The sequence below is a fragment of the Nycticebus coucang genome, chromosome 10 (genome assembly GCF_027406575.1).
Source record: "Nycticebus coucang isolate mNycCou1 chromosome 10, mNycCou1.pri, whole genome shotgun sequence".
Taxonomy (NCBI): Eukaryota; Metazoa; Chordata; class Mammalia; order Primates; family Lorisidae; genus Nycticebus; species Nycticebus coucang.
Window position 1 is genome coordinate 112,936,779 of NC_069789.1, and position 23,106 is coordinate 112,959,884.

The window sequence follows — 23,106 nt, forward strand, 5'->3', positions numbered from 1 at the left end:
ATGAAAAATACATATAAGCCCCATCGAAGTACTGCTTTAATTTAACTATACATAAGAAATCATTCAACCTTCTGTTATTCCAAATACATTGAATGCTCATTTTTTAAGATGAGCCTTTCTCACCCCCAAAGTAACTGCATTTAATCTTTGAAATTAAGAAGAAAAGCAAACAAACAAAACCCCAGTCCTGGTGACAAATATATAGTGAACTGACTTCTTCATTCTTCCTGAAGACTGAAACCAATTTTCAGGACCATGAAGACTAGAAATTCACCTATTTGCTAAGACTTGTTTGTAGACTATGCAGCAACTCTGTTGTCTTTCCTATATTCAAAATCTGCAAATTACCTGCACCACGACCTCCTCTGAATCCGCCTTCACGGGGTGGTGAAGGTACCACCTCTGCCACCACGGCAACAGAGACATTCTCTTTATCCACCAAGGCCACGGTTTGGACAAGGTGGGATTCCAAATGTTTCCACATTTAATCTCCTTTCTTCAGCCCATGTCGGTCTTTGTTCTCTATTATCATCACAGGAAATATTATCAAAGAAGGATTTAGTTTTGTCATAATAGCAATTATTAGTTCCAAGTGGATCTTCTTCACCAGCATTAACTTCACTATTTTGGGTATCAACTCCTGATCCACCTTTATCGTCGCCATTTACAAGTTCGTCTTGTTTCTCAAGTTTCTTCTTTTAATCTAAGTTTATTATGAAACTCTGTCCATCTCCTCCTTGTCGAACTGTGCGTTTGCACTTTTAAAGTCTATCTCAAATTTCATTGGACAATCTCGGGAAATACCAGGTCTTCCCCCTGCCACCTGCATGACCCCAAATGCTCTTCTTGGAGCTGCAGGAGCACCTGGAGCTAACTGTCTCTTGCTATCATTTCTGAGTTGCTCATGTTCTGGCCTGGAAACTCTATGTACTTCAGCTCACGTGTGCTCTTGATTCTCTGCTGCTTTTTGGCTGGTAGATGGCAAAGGCCTGGTTGATACAGGGCCCCTTCTCCCAACAGGTGCCAGAGCAGTGGGCCCAGGCGGTCTTTACTGCTTGTTCCATGGTTGGACTTTTTCTCAAAGGGTCTAACTTAGAGCTTGAATGACCTTGAGATAACTGCGTTTTAAGAGATCTTGAATCCTCTGTAAAGGCAGAACCCACCGCACTGCTTTGGGATAAGGTGCCACTGTTGGATGTTTCTGTTCCAAAGGATGTCAAGGACCTTCCAGCAACACCAACAGCACCAAACTGCTGTCCAGCTAATGAACTTGGACTGAACTGGCAGTACGTCGGCATCCTGCCAGAGGTCGGCAAGAACCCGCTGATTAGAATGAAGCCTCGTAAGGACGGAACGATAGCAGGGTCTGGAGGCAAAGAGCATCGCGGCTCACAAACAGTGCGGTCTTTAATATCACTCCCACGGAAAATACTGTACTCAAATACTTCACCTAGAGGTGGTATCAGATGATCCGGTGATCTGTCTTCTGTACCAAAGGATTGAACTTTGGCGAGAACTACGGCGGAGTTCCCCGTGTAGAGGATGCCCTGGAAGCTGATCTCCGCCCTGCAGAGGAGGATGATAATGCTATCAATGTGAGGGATGCCCCGCTCGTGGTGCTCCGGGCCGCTAGCAGAGAGGCAGACCCCACACCGCAGTCCGGGCCACGTACACGGGCTCTCTCAGTGGGCGCCACTAAAACCCCAGGTGGCGGCAGCACCGGCTCCGCTGCCCTCCCTCAGCCTCGCCCCCTAAGTCACAGCGCTGCAAGAACAATAGCTGCGCCGGCGCGGGGCTCGCCACAAGTCCTGGGAGAATACTAGGAAAATAAAGGCATGAACATTTACTTCTCAGGGGAATTAATAATCCAAGGAGAGCACTGGATGCGAGTTGGAATCATTCATGCGGCCCCCGCCTCATCTTCTCTTACAGGGTCCTCCACCTCAGAAGGCTTCCCTGACAGGATGGCTGCCAGGGATGTGGCAATAGGAGTCATCTTCTTATCACAGACTGTGGTGGGAATTCTAGGGAATCTCTCTCTACTTTACCAGTATCTGCTGCTGGGCTTCTCTGGATACAGGATGCGGTTGTTCACAGAAACGTTAGTTAAACACTTAACTGAAGCCAACCTCTGCCTCCTCCTCTATAAAGGAGCGCCCCGGCAATGGCAGCTTTAGGGCTGCAGGATTTCCTCAGTGACTTTGGATGCAAACCTCTTGTCTATCTTCACAGAGTGGGCAGAGGAGTGTCCATTGGCAGCACCAGCCTGTTGAGTGTCTCCTCTGCCATCACGATCAGTGCCAGGAACTCCAGTTTTGCAGAGTTAAAGCAAAAGGTCCCAAGTACACTGGCCCCTCCATGTGCCTGAGCTGGATCCTGTCCTGTACTGGAAAATTATGCAAAGGAGCAATTCAAACTTCACAAGCTACAGAGATTTGGGATACTGTTCTGGAGTTCATAATGACAAAACCACCGAGATACTGAATGCAGCACTGCTTGTCATGGCCTGATGATGTCGGTCTGGGCCTCATGCTGTTGGCCAGCAGTTTCAAGGTTTTGGTCCTATATGGGCATTAGATAATCTCCTCCAGATCATCTCCTGAAAACCTTTGTCTGCTTTTTTTTTTAATTATTATTGTTGGGGATTCATTGAAGGTACAAGAAACCAGGTTGCACTGATTGCATTTGTTGGGTAAAGTCCCTCTTACAAATGTGTCTTGTCCCAAAAAGGTGTGGCACACAGCAAGACCCCACCCCCGTCCCTCCTTCCCTCTCTCTGCTCTTCCTTTCCTCCACCCCTCCCTCCTTCTTTCTCTCTCTGTTCTCTCCTTCCCCTAACTTGTCATAAATTGTCCTCATATCAAAATTGAGTACATAGGATTCATGCTTCTCCATTCTTGTGATGCTTTACCAAGAATAATGTGTTCCACTTCCATCCAGGTTAATACAAAGGCTGTAAAGTCTTTTTCTCTCTCTCTTTTTTTTTTTGCAGTTTTTGGCCTGGGCCGGGTTTGAATCCACCACCTCCGGTACATAAACAGTCTAATGCAAGTGTCCTTAGGATAAAAGGATTTTTTTTTCCTTCTGGGTAGATGCCCAGTAATGGGATTATAGGATCAAATGGCAGGTCTAGCCTGAATTCTTTGAGGCTTCTCCATACTTTCTTCCAAAAAGGTTGTATTAATTTGCAGTCCCACCAGCAGTGTAAAAGTGTTCCCTTCTCTCCACATCCATGCCAGCATCTGCAGTTTTGAAATTTTGTGATGCAGGCCATTCTCACTGGGGTTAGATGATATCTCAGGGTGGTTTTGATTAGCATTTCTCATGACGAGCATTTTTTCATGGTTGCTAGCTATTTGTCTGTCTTCTTTTATAAAAATTCATTCATTATTATATCACAGCTGTGTACATTAATGCAATCATGGGGCACAATATACTTGTTTTATACACCATTTGACATATTTTCATCATACTGGTTAACATAGCCTTACTGACATTTTTTAAGTTATTGTACTGAGACATTTACACTCTACATTCAGTAAGTTTCACATATACCCTTGTAAGATGTACCCTCCCTTGCATCCCATGAATCACTCTCCCTCCACCCATCCTCCCCCGTCCCATCACCTCCCTCTCTGCCTTCCCCATATTCTTAGTTTATAATTGGGTTATAGCTTTCATATGAAAGCCATAAATTGGTTTCATAGTAGGGCTGAGTACATTGAATACGTTTTCTTCCATTTTTTTATTATTAAATCATAGCTGTATACATTAATGTGATCATGGGGCAACATACACTGGTTTTATAGACCATTTGACACATTTTTATCGCACTGGCTAACATAGCCTTCCTGGCATTTTCTTAGTTAATGTGTTAAGACATTTATATTCTACATTTACTAAGTTTCACATGTACCCTTGTAAGATGCACCGCAGATGTAATTCCACCAATCACCATCACTCTGCCCATCCTTACCCCTCCCTCCCCTCCTTCTCCACTTTCCCCATTTCTTAGGTTACAACTGGGTTATACCTTTCATGTGATAGCCATAAATTACTTTCATAGTAGGGCTGAGTACATTGGATACTTTTTCTTCCATTCTTGAGATACTTTGTAAAGAAGAATATGTTCCAGGTCCATCCATGTAAACATGAAAGAAGTAAAGTCTCCATCTTTCTTTAAGGCTGCATGTACTCCATGGTGTACATATACCACAATTTATTAATCCATTTGTGGATTGATGGGCACTTGGGCTTTTTCTATAACTTAGCAATTATGAATTTGGCTGCAATAAACATTCTAGTACAAATATCTTTGTTATAATGTGATTTTTGGTCTTCTGGGTATATACCTAGTAGAGGAATTATAGGATTGAATGGAAGATCTATTTTTAGATCTCTAAGGGTTCTCTAAACATCTTTCCAAAAGGAATGTATTAATTTGCATTCCCACCAGCAGTGTAGAAGTGTTCCCGTTTCTCCACACCCATGCCAACACCTCTAGTCTTGGGATTTTGTGATATGGGTTAATATTACTGGAGTTAGATGATATCTCAAAGTAGTTTTGATTTGCATTTCTCTGATGATTAAAGATGATGAGCATTTTTTTATATGTCTGTAGGCCGTGCACGTGTCTTCTTCAGAGAAGTTTCTCTTAAAGTCCCTTGCCCAGCTTGTGATGGGATCATTTGTTCTTTTCTTGCTCATACGTTTGTGTTCTCTGTGGATTCTGGTTATTAAACCTTTGTTGGGGACATAACATGCAAATATCTTCTCCCATTCTGAGGGCTGTTTGCTTGCTTTACTTGCCATGTTCTTGGTTGTTCAGAAGCTTTTTAGTTTGATCAGGTCCCAGTAGTGTATTTTTGAAGCTGCTTCAATTGCCCAGGGGGTCCTCCCCATAAAATACTTGCCCAGATGGATTACTTCAAGGGTTTTCCCTGTACGCTATTCTAGTATTTTTATAGTTTCATGTCTTAAGTTTAAATTTTTAATCCAGTGAGAGTCTATCTTAGTTAATGCTGAAAGGTGTGGGTTCACTTTCAGTCTTCTGCAGTTGCCAGGCAGTTTACCCAGCACCATTTGTTAAATAGGGAATCTTTTCCCCACTGAATGTTTTTTAAATAGCTTGTCAATGATCAAATAATGGGAATTAGCTGGATTCATCTCTTGATTCTCTATTCTGTTCCAGACATCTACTTCTCTGTTTTTGTGCCAGTACCATGCTGTTTTGATCACTGTTGATTTATAGTACAGTCTCAGGTCTGGCTACCGATTTATGAAGGTTGATTTTATAACCTGAGACGTTGCTGTATTCCTTGATCACTTCTAAGAGTTTTGTGGTAGAATCCCTAGTGTTTTCCAGATATACAATCATATCATCTGTGAACAACGAAAGTTTGATCTCTACTTACCCTATATGGTTACCCTTGATCACCTTTTCTTCCCTAATTGCTATAGCTAAAACTTCCATTACAATGTTAAAGAGCAGTGGAGACAATGGGCAACCTTGCCTGGTTCCTGATCTGAGTGGAAATGATTTCAATTTAACTCCACTCAATCCGATTGGCTGTGGCTTTGCCATAGATGGCCTCTATCAGTTTAAGAAATGTTCGTTCTATACCCATTTTCTTACGTGTTGTGATCATGAAGGGATGCTGGATTTATCAAAAGTTTTTTCTGCATCAATTGAGAGAATCATATGGTCTTTATTTTTTAATTTGTTTATGTGCTGAATTATATTTATAGATTACATATATTGAACCAGCCTTGAGACCCTGGGATAAAACCAACTTGATCATGATGTATAATTTGTTTGATGTGTTGCTGGATTCTGTTTGTTAGGATCTTGTTGAATATTTTTGCATCTATATTCATTAGTGATATTGGTCTATAATTTTCTTTTGTTGTTGTGTCTTTTCCTGGTTTGGGGATCAGGGTGATGTTTGCTTCATAGAACATGTTGGGTAGTCTTCCTTCTTTTTCTACATTTTGGAACAGGTTGAGTAATATAGGTACTAATTCCTCTTTAAAGTTTTGGTAGAATTCTGACATGAAGCCATCTGGTCCCGGGCTTTTCGTTTTAGGAAGATTTTGTATGGTTGATGCTATTTCAGAACTTGATATTGACCTGTTCAATATTTCCACTTGATTCTGGCTAAGAAGTGTAAGGTGACATGCTTCCACGTATTGGTCAATTTCCTTCAGATTTTCATATTTCTGAGAATAAGTTTTCTTGTAATATTTATTAAGAATTTTTTGAATTTCTAAGAAGTCTTTTATTATTTTATCTTTGTTGTTTCTTATTGACGAATTAGAGATTTTACTCTTTTTTTTCCTGGTTAGATTAGCCAAAGGTTTATCTAAAAAAGGTTTATCTAAAAAAACCAACTTTGTGACTCATTGATCTGTTGTATAATTCTTTTGTGTTCAAATTCATTTAATTCTGCTCTAATTTTGGTTATTTATTTTTTTCTCCTGGGTTTGTGGTTGGAATGTTCTTCCTTTTCCAGTTGCTTGAGATATCCCATTAAGTTATTAACTTCCTTTCTTTCCTTTCTCTTGAGGAAAGCTTGCAGTGCTATAAATTTCCCTCTTAGGACTGCCTTTGCAGTATCCCACAGGTTCTGATAAGTTGTGTCTTCATTGTCGTTTTGTTCCAAACATTTGACCATTTCCTTCTTAATCTCACCTCTGACCCAGCTATCATTCAGCATAAGGTTATTTAACTTCCACATTGTTGTATGAGTATGCAGATCCCTGTTGTTACTGAGTTCAACTTTTATTTCATGGTGGTCCAAGAAGATGCAAGGAATAATTTCTATTCCTTTAAATTTACTGTGGTTAGAATTATAACCTAAGATGTGATTTCTTTTGGGGTATGTTCCATGGGCTGATGAGAAGTATGTGTATTCAGTTTTGTTGGGATAAAATGTTCTGTAGATGTCTGCTACACCAAATCTTGGATGGTTAGGTTTAAATCTAAAATTTCTTTGCTCGGCTTCTTATTGGAGGATCTATCCAACACTGCCAAAGGAGTGCTGAAATATCCGACTATTATGGAGTTGGAGGAAATCAAGTTTCTCATTTCTATTAGGGTTTCTCTTACAAATTGAGGTGCATTCTGGTTGGGGGCATAAATATTAATAATTGAAATCTCATCATATTGAGTATTACCCTTAACAAATATGAAGTAACTATTCTTATCCTTCCTTACTTTTGTTGGTTTAAAGCCTATTGTGTCTGCAAATAGAATTGCAACACCTTCTTTTTTCTGATTACCATTTGCCTGAAACACGGACGACCATCCTTTCAACCTGAGTCTATATTTATTTTTTAAGGTAAGATGTGCCTCTAATATGCAGCAAATATCTGGCCTGAGTTTTTGTATCCAGTCAGATAACCTGTGCCTCTTTAGAGACAGTTTAAGCCATTCACATTAATGGAGAATATTGATAAGTCTGGTAAAATTTGGGATATCAAGTTTTTAGAAAGTCCAGCGGACATGTTTAATCTTTTTGCCACTTGGAAGTTGGAGTTTGATCCAAAGTTTCTGAGTGAGTTTACTTTTGTGGTATAGGATGGGGTGGTCATTATGGAGGATAAGTCTGAGAATATCCTGAAGACCTGGATTGGTTATGGCAAATTTCTTCAACATATGAATGTCATTAAAGTGTTTAATTTCTCCATCATAAATGAAACTCAGTTTAGCTGGATATAGGATCCAGGGTGGAAAGTTGTTTTGCATTAGGAGATTAAAAGTCGATGACCACTCTCTTCTGGCTTGAAAAGTTTCAGCAGAGAGATCTGCAGTCATTTCTAATATTCTTCCCTTTGTAGGTAATGGCTTTCTTACCTCTGGCTGCTTTCAGAATTTTCTCCTTCATATTAACTTTAGTAAAGTGAATTATGTTATGCCTGGGGGATGTCTTATTCAGATTGAGTCATGCTGGGGTTCTGAAACTGTCTGCTATCTGAATTTCAGAATGTCTTGGCATGTCTGGAAAATTCTCTTTCATAATTTCATGGAGAAGGGCCTCTGTGCTTTGTGAGGCCACTTCATCACTTTCAGGGATTCCAATGAGGCAGATATTAGCTGTCTTCGAATTATCCCAGAGCTCTCTGAGAGAATGATCCATTTTTGCTCTCCATTTCTCTTCCTCTTTGAGAGTTTGGGAGCGTTCAAAGGCTTTGTCTTCAATGTCAGAAGTCCTTTCTTCTGCTTGCTTCACTCTGTTATTGAGGGTTTCTACTGTATATTTCAGATCTTTGAGGGCTGCAAATTCTTCCTTCAGTGCATCAAAATCTTTGGTGGTTTTGTCTTTAAATTCATTAAATTCTTGAGACAACTTTTGAATTTCTCCTCGAATTTCTATTCTGACTTTTAAATTGCTGTTTTTAAAATTGCTGTTTTTAAACTTTTAAATCGAGTTTCTAATTCCAAATTTTTCTCCATTTTATTAATCTTGTTTGCAATCCAAATTCTGAATTCGATTTCTGACATCTCAGCCAGCTGTTTATGAATGGGATCTTCAGTTTCTTCTGCCATCTCTTTCGTTAGGGGAATTGATCTATTCTTATTATTCATGTTACCAGAGTTTTTCTGCTGATTCCACCCATGATTATTTTACACCGTTAGATTTTTCCCCTGGAGCTTTGTTGAGGACCCGTACAGTACTATGGCCTGAGAAACTGGGGACCTGTTTGGTGTTGTGGGGCTAAGTGTTTCTGTCTTGTTTTCAGCTGATCTCTGTCCAACCCTAGTGAAACAGTTCTCTGGGTTGAAGTCTCAGCTATGGAGAAATACCAGCAATTAAGTCACCCCACCTGCCACAGACAACAATTGGAAAAGGAAAATCAAACCTTCCTACAACCACGCACACAGGGAACCACTTGGATAGTCCTCTGGCTATTGGCTCAGTTCAAAATGTCCAAATCAATTGTCTCAGTCAGAACCTGTCTCAGGTGGGAGATTTAAAAGGTCTCTGGCAACTGGATCACAGGGGTAGGGTGACAACTGAGGTATGACTTGCTCCTGTGCTCCGTGAAGTCAGGAGGAACCACCCAGCAAATAGATTAGTCTGGGAAGGTTGATTCCCTCCTTCCCCACCTTGCACCTCTGTCACACCCAGTTGCTGATATCCCAACAAAGCTGTGACCCAGTTGCCTGTAATAAACAGATACTCCACGGGTTTGCACCTGCTTGAATCACAAGGAAATCTATTTCTGCTCAGCCAGGCCACTGCGCTCTGCCTCAATCTAGAAGGGGAGGTGAGGCCCGACAACCTCGGGCTCTTGATGGAGGCTAGAGGTTGTTCACTCAGTTCCAGCCCCACCCCTGATTAATGTTACTGACAGAACAGAACAACTTTGAGGGAAATTTTTTCTGTCCCTGCTAAATTCCCCTGCAGAAGAGAATCTGTTTTGAGTTCCCAGAGCCTGTGCCTCAGGCCCTGTCTTTGCTCCTGCAGGTTTATATTTGGTTACCTGTCAGTTCTAGCCTCCTGTCTTCCTTTGTCCATAGGCTGACGATTCCCTGAGGGCCAGGTGCGTCTTAGGGTCAGCAAAGTGACCCTCTGGGTCAGCCTCACCCTGGGAACTTCTGGGGTCTGTGCGTGAGTTTCTAGTCCCTACGCTCCACCCAGGCCGGTACCACCCTCAGGCAAACCCTTTACTCATGGGGTCTGCATTTCCATCCCAGATCTGTTCTGTGGTGGTTGCCACCTGAGTAGATAACAGGCCTCCTCTGGTTGCCCAGGGAGACAGGGGGTGTGGCTTCAGAATATCCGGGAGTGAGCCATATTGTTGCTAAAAGACGGCTGCTGCTTTGCACCTTGGGGCACCGCTGCTCCAGTGTGGTTCCCTCTCAGCCGACCATCCTCTCCTCACTCCCATGCCCCAGAGTCAGCACTGACCAGCTGCAGGTTAGGCCCTGTCCACACCCCTCGAGAAATCACCCAAGCATCTGGACTCCTGGGGGATAGGCCTCCAGACCTCAGAGTGAGAGTGGAGGGGAGTACTGGGAGCTCAGAGTTGCAGGTAGAGAATGTATACAGTTTTATGCCTGGCAGGAGAACGCCGTGGCACCCCATTAGGGGAGGTAGGTCCAGTTTTTAGAGGGTCTCTTCCAGAGTGTAGTGTAGTGGGAGGACCTTTGAACTCTGCTCATTTGTTTGTGGGGCACTCCAAGCCGTTCTCATGGGGGAGGGGACTCCCATCCACTTGGTGATGGATTTTGTACCTTTTGTTTGTATCCTTGGGGTCGCAGCTCACCTCAGCAGGGTTGATGTGCGTTCTTCGACCTTCTCTGTTGGTGCAGCTCTAATCCATCAGGTTACTTGCTAAATTTCTGTCCCTTAACTCTCCTTCTGGACTGGAACCTCTGTGGAAAGCTGGCTTCAGTCAGCCATCTTGTCTCTGCCCTTCTTTTACTTCCATTCTTGAGATAATTTACTTAGATGAATATGTTCCAGCTTCATCCATGTAAACATGAAAGAGGTAAAGTTTCCATCTTTCTTTAAGCCTGCATAATATTCCATGGTGCACATTTACCATAATTTATTAATCGTGGATCCAGTTGTGGATCAATGGGCTCTGGGCTTTTTACATGACTTAACAATTATGAATTAGGCTTCAATAAACATTCTGGGTACAAATATCTTTGTTATAATGTGATTTTTGGTCTTCTGGGTATATACCTAGTAGAGGAATAGTAGGATCAAATGGCAGATCTATTTTTAGATCTCTAAGTGTTCTTCAAACATCTTCCCAAAAGGAACATATTAGTTTGCATTCCCAACAGCAGTGTAGAAGTTTTCCAATTTCTCCACATCCACGCATCCATGCCAACATCTCTGGTTTTGTGATTTTGTGATATGGGCTAATCTTACTGGCATTAGATGATATCTCAAAGTAGTTTTGATTTGCATTTCTCTAATCATTAAGGATGATGAGCATTTTTTCATATGTCTGTAGGCCATGTGCCTGTCTTCTTCAGAGAAGTTACTCTTCACGTCCCTTGCCCAGCCTAATATGGGATCACTTATTCTTTTCTTGCTAATATGTTTGATTTCTCTGTGGATTCTGGTTATTAAACCTTTGTCAGAGACATAATCTGCAAATATCTTCTCCCTTTCTGAGGTCTGTCTGCTTGCTTCACTTAATGTGTTCTTGGCTGTGCAGAAGCTTTTTAGTTTGATCAGATCCCAGTAGTGTATTTTTGAAGCTGCTTCAATTGCCTGGGGGGGTCCTCCTCATAAAATATTCGCCCAGCTGATTTCTTCAAGAGATTTTCCTACACTTTCTTCTAGTATTTTTATAGTTTCATGTCTTAAGTTTAAATATTTAATCCAGTGAGAGTCCATCTTAGTTAATGGTGAAATTTGTGGGTCCAGTTTCAGTCTTCTACAGGTCGCCAGCCAGTTCAACCAACACCATTTGTTAATTAGGAAATCTTTTCCCCATTAATGTTTTTAATTGGCTTGTTGAAAATCAAATAACGGTAAGTAGCTGGGTTCATCTCTTGGTTCTCTATTATGTTCCATATCTACCTGTTTTTGTGCCAGTACCATGCCTGTTTTGATCACTATTGATATATAGTATAGTCTGAGGGCCGGTAGCATGATTCCTCCTGCTTTGTTTTTAATTTTGAGTAATGTCTTGGCTATTCAATGTTTTTTCTGATTTGATATGAAATGAAGTATTATTTTTTCAAGATCTTTAGAGTATGACAGTGGAGCTTTAATAAGGATTGCATTAAAATTGTATATTGCTTTGGGTAGTATGGACATTTTAACAATGTTGATTCTTCCCAGCCATGAGCATGGTATGTTTTTCCATTTGTTAACATCTTAGGCTATTTCTTTTCTTAGAGTTTCATAGTTCTCCTTATAGAGATTGTTCACGTCCTTTGTCAGATAAACACCCAAATAGTTCGTATTCTTTGGCACTACTGTGAATGGAATAGAGTCCTTGACTGTTTTTCCTGCTTGACTATTGTTGGTATATATAAAGGCTACAGATTTATGAATGTTGATTTTGTAACCTGAGACACTGCTGTATTCCTTGATCACTTCTAAGAGTTTTGTAGTAGAATCCCTAGTGTTTTCCAGATATACAATCATATCATCTGTGAAGAGTGAAAGTTTGATCTCTTCTCACCCTATATGGATACCCTTGATCGCCTTTTCTTCCCTAATTGCTATGACTAAAACCTCCATTACAATGTGAAAGAGCAGTGGAGACAATGGGGGATCTTGCCTGGTTCCTGATCTGCATGGAAATTATTTCGATTTAACTCCGTTCAATACGATTCAACCCCGTGATTATTTTACACGTTTTACTGGATGAGCACATAAAGGGAAGTTGGGTTAAGGGCTCCAGGAGTAGTGATTAACCAGCCCTTTGCCCAAAAAAGATACTGGTGTCTGTATCTTTTTCCCTGAAGCTTAGCCAAGAACTCATACAGTGCTGCGGCCTGGGCAACTGGGGAGTGGTGGGGCTAAGTTGGTGCTTGGTGTGGTGTGGCTAAGTGCCTCTGTCTTGTTTTGAGCTGGTCTCTGTCCTACCTGAGTGAATCAGTTACTCTTGTTTGAAGTCTCAGCTGTGGAGAAATACTAGCAATTAAGTCACCCCGCCTCCAAAAGGCAACTATTGGAAAAGGAAAATCAAACCTTCTCACAATCACATACCCAGGGTACCACTTGGATAGTCCTTGGGTGATTGGCCTAGTTGAAGAGGTCCAAATCAATTGTCTCAGTCAGCACCTGTCTCAGGTGAGAGAGTTCCAAAGATCTCTGGCAACTAGATCACAGGGATCTGCTGACAACGCAAATATGACTTGCTCTGGTGCTCCGTGAGGTCAGGATGACCCACCCAGAAAATAGATTAGTCTGGGAAGGTTGATGCCTCCTTTCCCACCTTGCACCTCTGTCACACCCAGTCACTGATAACCACAGAGGGCTGTGACCCAGTTGCCTCCAATGAGCAGATATTGCAGGGGTTTGCACATGCCTGAATCACAGGGATATCTATGTATCCTCAGCCAGGCCACTGCTCTCTGCCACTATTTGGCAGGGGGAGGTGAGGCCTGACGACCTCTGGTGCTTAATGGAGGCTGTGGCTATTCACGTGGTTCCAGTCCCACCCCAACTAATGTTACTAACAGAACAGAACAATTTCACTGCATTTTTTTTGTCCTGGCTATATTCTCCTGCAGAAGAGATGCTGTTAGATTTCACAGAAACTTCACCTCAGGCCCTTTCTGGGCTGCTGCCCGGTCTTGGCTGCAGTTTCTATTGGAGTTGCCCAGTTAGCTGTCATTTCCAGCCTCTGCCTGCCCACCTTTGTCTCTGCTAATGATCCCCGAGGGCCCAGTGCATCTTAGGCTCAGTAAAGATGTCCTTTGGGTCAGTCTTGCCCTGGGAATCTGCCGGCTCTCCACATGCATATTCAAGTCCCCGTGCCCCCCGGTACCCCGTCAGGCAAACTCTTTACTCACAGGGCCTACATTTTCATCTCAGATGTGTTCCACCAGTGGCTGCCACTAGAGAACATGCCCGGCCTCCTCTGGTTGCCAAGAGAGACAGAGGGTGTGACTCCAGAATATCCAGCGGTGAGCTCTATTGTTGCCAAAGCTACTGCTGCTATGTGCCTCAGGGCACCACCGCAGTTGTATGGTTCCCTCTCAGCTGACCGTGCTCTCCATATTCCCATGCCACAGAATCTGCACTGACCAACAGTAGTCCATGCCCTGACGACACCTCTCCTGAAAATACCCAGGGATCTGAACTCCTGGGGGACAGGCTTCCAGACCTCAGAGTGAGAGTGGAGGGGAGTGCTGGGAGTTCAGAATTGCAGGTAGAGAATGTATACAGTTTTATACAGTTTTATGCCTGGCAGGAGAGGACCATGGCACCCTAGTAGGGGAAGTAGGTCCAGTTTTTAGAGGTTCTCTCCTGTGAGATATAATGGGAGGACTTTTGAACTCTGCTCACTTGTTTGTATGGAGTACTGCAAGCCTTTTTCATGGTGGAGGGGACTCCTATCCACTTGGCAATGGATTTTGTACCTTTGGTTTATATCCTTGGGGGTCGCAGCTCACCTCAGCAGGATTGATGTGCATTCTTCAACCTTCTTTCCTCAGCCTGGCTGAGGTGACATAGATCTCCCTGTGATTCAGGCAGGTGCAAACCCCTGCAATATCTGCTCATTGGAGGCAACTGGGTCACAGCCCTGTGTGGTTATCAGTGACTGGGTGTGACAGAGGTGCAACGTGGGAAAGGAGGCAGCTCTATTCTACCAGGTTACTTGCTAAATTTCTGTTCTTTGACTGTCTTTCTGGATGGGATCCTCTGTGGAAAGCTGGCTTCAGTCAGCCATCTTGCCTCCACCCCCCTTCCCATTTCTTGGGCAGGAGACCTTTCTGTCTCCAGGTGACAGTCCCTGGAATGTCCATCTGTCTTCTTTAGAGAAGGTTCTATTCTATTCTCTTGCCCATTGATATATGGGATTGTTCGCTTTCTTCATGTGTATTAATTTTAGTTCTCTATAGATCCTAGTTATCAAAGTTTTGTCTGATTCAAGATATGCAAATATCCTTTCCCATTTTGTAGGTTGTCTATTTGCTTTGGTTGTTGTCTTCTTAGCTGTATAGAAGCTTCTCATTTTAATTAAATCACATTTGTTTATTTTGGTTGTTGTTGCAATTGCCATTGCAGTCTTCTTCATGAAGTCTTTCCCCAGGCTGATATCTTCCAGTGTTTTTACTGTGCTTTCTTTTGTGATTTATATTGTTTCATGCCTTAAATTTAAGTCTGTTATCCATCTTGAATCAATGTGTGTGAGTCCAGAAAGGTGTGAATCCAGTTTCAGTCTTTTACATGTGGATGTCCAGTTGTCCCAGCACCATTTATTGAATAGCAAGTCTTTCCCTGAGTGTATGTTCTTGATTGGCTTCTCAAAGATTAGGTGGTTGTAAGATGTTAGTTTCATTTCCTGGTTTTTTATTCAATTCCAAATGTCTATGTCTCTATTTTTTTGTGCTAATACAATGCTGTCTTGACCACTATGGCTTTGTAGTACAGCCTAAAATCTGATATGCTGATGCCCCCACCTTTGTTTGTATTACTAAGAACTGCCTTAGCTATATGGGTTTTTTAATGGTTCCATACAAATCATTTTTTCCAAGTCTTGAAAATAGGATTGGTATTTTAATAGGGATGGCATTTAATTGGTAGATTGCTCTGGGAAGTATAGACATTTTAACAATGTTGATTCTTCCCAGCCATGAGCATGGTATGTTCCTACAATTTGTTAATATCCTCTGCTATTTCCTTTCTTAGGGTTTCATAATTTTCTTTATACAGTTCTGTCATCTCTTTAATTAGGTATATTGCTAAGTATTTCATATTCTTTGAAGCTTTGGTGAAGGGAGTTGGGTCCTTATTTAGCCTCTCATCTTGACTGTTCTTGGTGCATACAAAGACAAGTACCCTTGAATTATGAAATTCTCCTCTTTAGTTGGGTCTTTTCCTGGTTTTGGTATCAGGGTGATGTTTGCTTGATAGAAAGTGTTGAGGAAGATTCCTTCCTCCTCAATTTTTTGAAATAATTTCTGCAGTATAGAAATAAACACTTATTTGAAGTTCTGATAGAATTCTGGTGTGATGCCATCTGGAACAGGTTATTTTTTTGTTGGAAGATTTTTTATTGTTTCTTTGATCTTAGTGCTTGAAATTGGTTTGTTGGGGAGCTCCAATTCTTCCTGAACAACTCTAGGGAGAGGGTGTGATCCCAAACATTGATTCATTTCCTTCATATTGTCAAATTTCTGGGCATAGTGTGTCTGATAATATTCAGAGATGATCTCTTGTATCTCTGTGGTATCAGTTGCTATTTCCCCTTTATCATTTCAGATTTTACTTTTCTGTTTCTCAGTAGTCTAGCCAATGGTTTCTCTATTTAATTTATTTTTTCAAAAAACCAACTCCTTGTTTCATTAATTTTCTGAATGACTCTTTTGTTTTCTCTGATTTAATTTTGGTTATTTCTTTTCTTCTGCTTTGTTAGGCTTAGATTGTTCTTCTTTTTCGAATTCCATAAGATGGCTTGTGAGTTTGTTGATGCGCTTTCTGTTTTTCTATTGTAGGCATCTAAAGCAATAAATTTTCCTCTATAAACTGCTTTTGCAGTGTCCCACTGGTTTTAGTAGCTTCTGTCTTCATTGTTGTTGTGTCAAAGAAGTTAATTATTTCCTCTTTTATTTCTTCCTACACCCAACTGTCATTCAATACAAGGTTGTTTAATTTCCATGCCTTTGTGTGGGGTTGAATGTTTTTGTTGGAATTGAGTTCCACTTTTAGTGCCTTGAGGTCTGAGAAGATACAAGGTGAAATTTCAATTGTTGTGGTTCTGTTAAGGTTTGTTTTGTGTCCCAGGATATGATCAATTTTAGAGAATGTTCCATGGGGTGATGAGAAGAATGTATAGTCTTCATCTTTGGGATGGAGTGTTCTATATGCGTCTATCAAGCACAGTTGTTCTAGGGTCTCGTTAAAGTCCCTTATATCTTTGTTTAATTTCTGTTTAGAGGATCTGTCCAGTTCTGTAGGAGGAGTGTTAAAGTCCCCTGTTATTATGGTATTATAGGATATCATATTGCACAGACTGAGTAAGGTCTTTTTCAAGAATCTGGGAGCATTTAAATTGGGTGCAGAAATATTTAGAATTGAAACATCTTCTTGTTGTATTTTTCCCTTGACCAATATAAAGTAACAATCTTTGTCTTTTTTGACTTTTTTGACTTAGCTGCTTTAAATCCACATGTATCTGAAAATAAGATTGAATTCTCTTTGCCTGAAAAATTGTCTTACATCCCTCAACTCGGAGTTTTAATTTCTATTTTGAAGCTAGGTTTGTTTCCTACAGACAGCAAATAGATGGCTTGTGTTTTTTTTAACACAGTACTCCAATCTATGTCTCTTCAGTTGGAAATTCAACCCATTAACATTTATTGTGATAATTGATTGGTAATGTTCTATTCATCTTATTTTGTGAGAGTCCATTGCTTAGTTTTATCTTCTCCATCAGTGTGGAAGTTAAGTTCTGTCCTTTAATTGCTGAGTTCTTACTTTACTGTTGATCCAGTGTGATGGTCAGTAGAACAGGTTGAAGTATTTTCTGTAGAGCTGATCTTGTTGTGGCAAATTTCCTCAATGTTTGCATATCAGTAAATGATTTGATTTCTATGTCAATTTTAAGGCTTAGCTTAGCAGGATATAGAATTCTGGGCTGAAAATTTTTCTGTGTAAGTAGATTAAAGTAGATGACCATTGTAGTCTTGCTTGAAAAATTTCATTAGAGAAGTCTGCAGTCACCCTGATGGATTTGCCCCTGTAGATCAACTGCCGCTTGCTCCTGGCAGATTGAAGAATCTTTTCTTTTGTCTTGACTTTGGACAGGTTCATCACAATGTGTTTTGGGGAAGCTCTGTTAGAGTTGAGGTAACCTGGGGTCCAATATCATTCTGACAGGAATGTGTCAGAATTTTTGGTGATATTTGGGAAATTTTCATTTATCATATTCTCTAGTATGGTTTCCATTCCCTTAAGGTATTCTTCCCCTTCTGGGATAACTATTACTCGTATGTTTGAACACTTCATAAAGTTCCATAATTCTGTCAGTGAATGTTCTGCTTTCTCTCTCTTCTTTTCTGTCTCTTTAACTATCTGAGTAATCTCAAGAGCTTTGTCCTCTGTTGCTGAGATTCTTTGTTCTGCATGATCTAATCTGTTGTTGATACTTTTTATTGCATCTTGAAGTTATTGACTCCTTCAGTTCCTTCAGCTCTGCTATATCCTTTCTATATCTATCATGTCATTCATCTCTTAATTACCTCTGGTTTTGGATTTCCTTTTGGTTATTTTCCACTTTATTAGCAGTTTACTTCATTGTTTCCATCCTTTCATTCACTGTTTTTATCATCTGTATTTTAAATTCCCTTTCTATCATTTCTAACATTTCCTTATATGTGAATCCTCTGAATTAGCTACTTCATGTTCCCTTGGGGGGTTTCTCTTGACTGTTTTCATGTTGCTAGGATTTTTCTGCTGATTCTTCTTCATGGGTGTTTTCTTTTATCTGTTTCCTTGCCCTAATTTTCCTTTCACTTCCTCTTGCTCTTTAAGTTAGTGTGCCTCTGGACTAGGGTTTCAATGAGTTTTTTTGGTAGAGGACCAGAAGGATGAGAAGATTGAAGACGAAGAAGGGAAAAAGCAAAAAAGAGAGAGAGAATGGAGAGAGTGTGAGTCAAAGGGAATAGTGACAAAGGGGGAGAGGCACAGAAAGAGAGAGACAGGAGGAATATAGGTGTACAGTAGGGTACATTGATCCAATCTTAAAACCCCCCAACCTCTGGAGGTCCCAGGTTGGGTGGTTTCCTTGAGGTCAACAACTCTTTGCTAGCCTGTTTGGACACAGTATCCCACCTCCATCAAGTAGAGGGGGAAGACAAAAATGCTATAAATCAAACCAAAACAAGCAAACAGAAAACTTTGCAGGATAAAATTGGGGGAAATATCAAATAATAGAGGTAGAAACACTAGCAAAAATATAGTTCTAATTGTTAAAGAAGACAACTATGGAAAATTATATTTAAACTAGAAAAAATGAAGACAGAAGAGAAAGAAAAAAGAGAAAAATCTAGAGGGAAAATGTTGAAATTTTAAAAAGCAACAAAAAATAAAGCAGTATATATATATATATATTTATATCTTGCTGAATATTTTCTGGGCAAAAAGTGATCTTCTGGGGTATAAGATTTTAATCACAATGCTGATATAGCCACACACAATGAAGACTGGAGGCCTCTGCTGATTTCTCAAACCCCTGTCTCGCAAGAGGATTGGCCTGTCTCTACTGACCAATCATGGCTCCTTAATAGCAAACACCCTCATCATTTCATTCACCTGATTGCAGTAGACCTGTTCTCAGTTGACCAGGTTTCATGAAGTTGTAGTGAGTAATATCAGTTCTGGACCACCAAACACCACCATTAGATTTCTTAGATAAACATTCAGTTTTGGATTGGCTTTGGGCATTTCATCATTATCCAACCACTGAGTCACATCTTTGCAATTCTCAAGAACAACCACATTTATTATCACGTGGAACAATGAGATGTAAAAATGATTCACCTTTATGTTGTGACAGAAAAGCAAGGTGATCTTTGAGGCGATTACTCCTCTGTTGCTCATTTCATTCATGTGGATCCATCTATCCACCTTCTATATCTTGCTGGTTGTTTCAAATGTTCCAATATCACCAGAACAGTAACATCAAACCATGCTCATTCACGTGTAGGTTGAGATGGATTCACTTGCTCTATAGCTCATCGTCATATACCTTGGGCTGATGTCATCCACGTGGGTAATTTTCAAGATTAACACCATTAGAATAAGACTCCTCAAACTACTGACACACGTGATGGTCATTAACCACACCTTCCCAAACATTTTATGAATATTTTGGGATGTCTGTACTGCCTTTTTTCCACAAAGGAACTCATATTTGAGAATATCATGAATTTATGATTTCTCAAAAATTGTTCTCAAAACCATTTGAATGATAATCGCAAGCCAAAACATGCATTTGAATACATGAGGACATACCTTCACAATACGTATAAAACAACAAGTATCAGTATGAAAATCGAGAGACATCAGCCATCACACTACTTAAGGAAATTGAACATTTCTCAGTTAATAAGCTAATGACAAGTCAATCAATCAATATAAAAATACACAAAAAATATTTTATGTTAAAGTAGTTTGTTATTGTTGAAATTAGTCTTATTTTTAATCCAAAATTTACAGTTCTTGTGTGTAATATTTTAGTGTTATTACTGGGTCAATAATAAACATAATCAGATTGTTATGTACACCCACACACAAACGTTCACACACAAATATTAGTAACAAACAAATATATGTGGGTAGATAATCATTCCTTTTTAATCTGACTATTTTACAACAGCATGTACAATTCTGTGGGGAAGAGGAAATAAAGACCTCAACACTGAGCTGAAGCTAATCATTTCCACATTTTTTTTCTTCTTCATTTTCTTTTTTTCTTTATCTTTTTTTCTTTTTTTTTTTAGCAGAGTCTCAAGCTGTTGCCCATGTTAGAGTGCTGTGACGTTAGAGCTCACAGCAGCCTCAAATTCTTGGGCTTAAGCTATTCCCTTTCCTCAGCTTCCCAAGTAGTGGGACTACAGGCACTCACCACAACACCTAGCTTATTTTTTTTTTATTAAATCATAGCTGTGTAATCAATATGATCATGGGGCACCATACACTTGTTTCATGGAATATTTGACTCATTTTCATCTCATTAGTTGACATAGCCCTCCTGGCATTTTCCTAGTTACTTTGCCAAGACATTTACATTCCACATTTGCCAAGGCTCACATGTACCCTTGTAAGATGCACCACAGGTGTGATCCTTTCAATCCCCCTCCCTCTATCCACCTCCCCCCTCCCTCCCCACACTTTCCCCCTTCTCCCTGTTCTTAGGTTGTAACTTGGTTATAGCTTTCATGTGAAGGTCCTAAGTTAGTTTCATAGTAGGGGTAAATACATTGGATATTTTTTCTTCCATTCTTGAGACATTTTACTGAGAAGAATATGTTCCAGCTCCATCCATGTAAACATGAAGGAGGTAAAGTCTTTACCTCCTTCTTTAAGGCTGCATAGTATTCCATGGTGTACATATACCATATTTTGTTAATCCATTCGTGGATCGATGGGCACTTGGGTTTCTTCCATGACTTAGCAATTATGAATAGGGCTGCAATAAAGATTCTGGTACAAATATCTTTGTTATGATGTGGTTTTTGGTCTTCTGGGTATATGCCCAGCAGAGGGATTACAGGATTGAATGGCAGATCTATTTTTAGATATCTAAGTACCTGCTTTTTAACATTGTAATGGAGGTTTTGTCATAGCAATTGGGGAAGAAAAAACAATCAAGCGTATCCATATAGGGTCAGAAGAGATCAAACGTTCACAATTCACAGATGGTATGATTGTATATCTGGCAAACATCAGGGATTCTACTACAAAACTCTTAGAAGTGATCAAGGAATACAGCAGCATCTCAGGTTACAAAATCAACACTCATAAATTGGTAGCCTTTACATATACCAACAATAGTCAAGTTGAAAAAACAGTCAAGGACTCTATTCCGTTCACAGTAGTGCCAAAGAAGATGAAATATTTGGAAGTTTATCTAACAAAGGACATAAATGATCTCTATAAAAAGAACTATGAAACTCTAAGAAAAGAAATAGCTGAAGATGTTAACAAATGGAAAAACATACCATGCTCATGGCTGGGAAGAATCAACATTGTTAAAATGTCCATACTACCTAAAGCAATATATAATTTTAATGCAATTTCTATTAAAACTCCACTGCCATATTTTAAAGATCTCAAAAAAATAATACATCGCTTTATATGGAATCAGAAAAAACTTTGAATAGCCAAGACATTACTCAGAAATAAAAACAAAGCAGAAGGAATCACGCTACCAGACTTCAGACTATACTATAAATCAATAGTGATCAAAACAGCATGGTACTGACACAAAAACAGAGACGTAGATGTATGGAACAGAATAGAGAACCAAGAGATGTTCTTCCCTTTGAAGGTAATATTTTCTTTCAACTGGCCGCTTTGAGAATTTTCTCCTTCATATTAACTTTAGTGAAGTTAATTATGATATGCCTGGGGGATGTCTTATTGGGGTTGAGTCGTGCTGGGGTTCTGAAGCTATCTGCTATCTGAATTTCAGGTTCTCTAGGTATGTCTGGAAAATTCTCTTTCATAATTTCATGCAGAAGGGCCTCTGCGCCCAGTGAGGCCACTTCCTCTGTTTCAGGAATTCCTATGAGTCAGATATTAGCCTTCTTTGAGTTATCCCAGAGTTCTCTGAGAGAGTGATCCATTTTTGCTCTTCATTTCTCTTCCTCTTTGAGAGCTTGGGAGCATTCAAAGGCTTTATCTTCGATGTCAGAGATCCTTTCTTCTGCTTGGTCCATTCTGTTGCTATGGGATTCTACCGTATTTTTCATATCTTTGAGGGCTGCACATTCTTGCTTCAGTGTGTCTAAGTCTTTGGTGATTTTGTCTTTAAATTCGTTAAATTCTTGAGACAGCTTTTAAATTTCTCACGAATTCCTAGTTCCGTTTTGTTAATCTTGTTTGCCATCCAAATTCTGAATTCGATTTCTGACATCTCAGCCAGTTGTTTGTGAATGGGATCTTCAATTACATCTGCCGTATCTTTCCTCGGTGGGAGGTTGATCTATTCTGGTTATTCATGTTACCAGAGTTTTTCTGCTGATTCCGCCCCATGATTGTTTTCCTGCCTTTGATTTCTCCCCTGGTGTTTTGTCGAGGACCCATACAGTGTTGTGGCCTGAGAAACTGGGGCCCTGTTTGGTGTAGAGGGGCTAAGTGGTTCTGTCTTGTTTTCAGCTGATTTTTATTTGACCCTAGTGAAACAATTACTCTGGGTTGAAGTCTCAGCTGTGGAGAAATACCAGCAATTAAGTCACCCCACCCACCATAGGCAACAAATGGAAAAGGAAAATCAAACCTTCCTACAACCACACACCCAGGGCACCACCTGGATAGTCCCCAGGTGAGTGGCTCAGTTCAAAAGGTCCAAATCAATTGTCTCAGTCAGCAGCTGCCTCGGGTGGGAGAGTTCAAGAGTTCCCTGGGAACTGGATCACAGGGGTCTGGTGACTGCTCTAATATGGCTTGCTCCAGTGCTGTGTGGAGTCAGGAAGAGCCACCCAGTAAATAGATCAGTCTGGGAAGATTGATGCCTCCTTCCCCACCTTGCAGCTCTGTCACACTCAGTTGCTGCTAGCCCCACAGGGTTGTGACCCAGTCAGTTGTCTGCAGTAAGCAGATACCCCAGGGGTTTGCACCTGCCTAAAACACAGGGTGGTCTGTGTCTGCTCATCTAGGCCGCTACTCTCTGTCTTTATCCAGTAGGGGTGGTGTGGCCTGTCAACCTCGGGCACTTGATGGAGGCTGG

General features: G+C 40.5%; 1 pseudogene; it reads right to left on the minus strand.

Annotated features, from left to right (window-relative positions):
• Positions 1–431: 431 nt before the first annotated feature.
• The window catches only part of LOC128596551 (protein LSM14 homolog A-like), a 28,670-nt pseudogene continuing 5,995 nt past the window's right edge, over positions 432–23,106 (minus strand).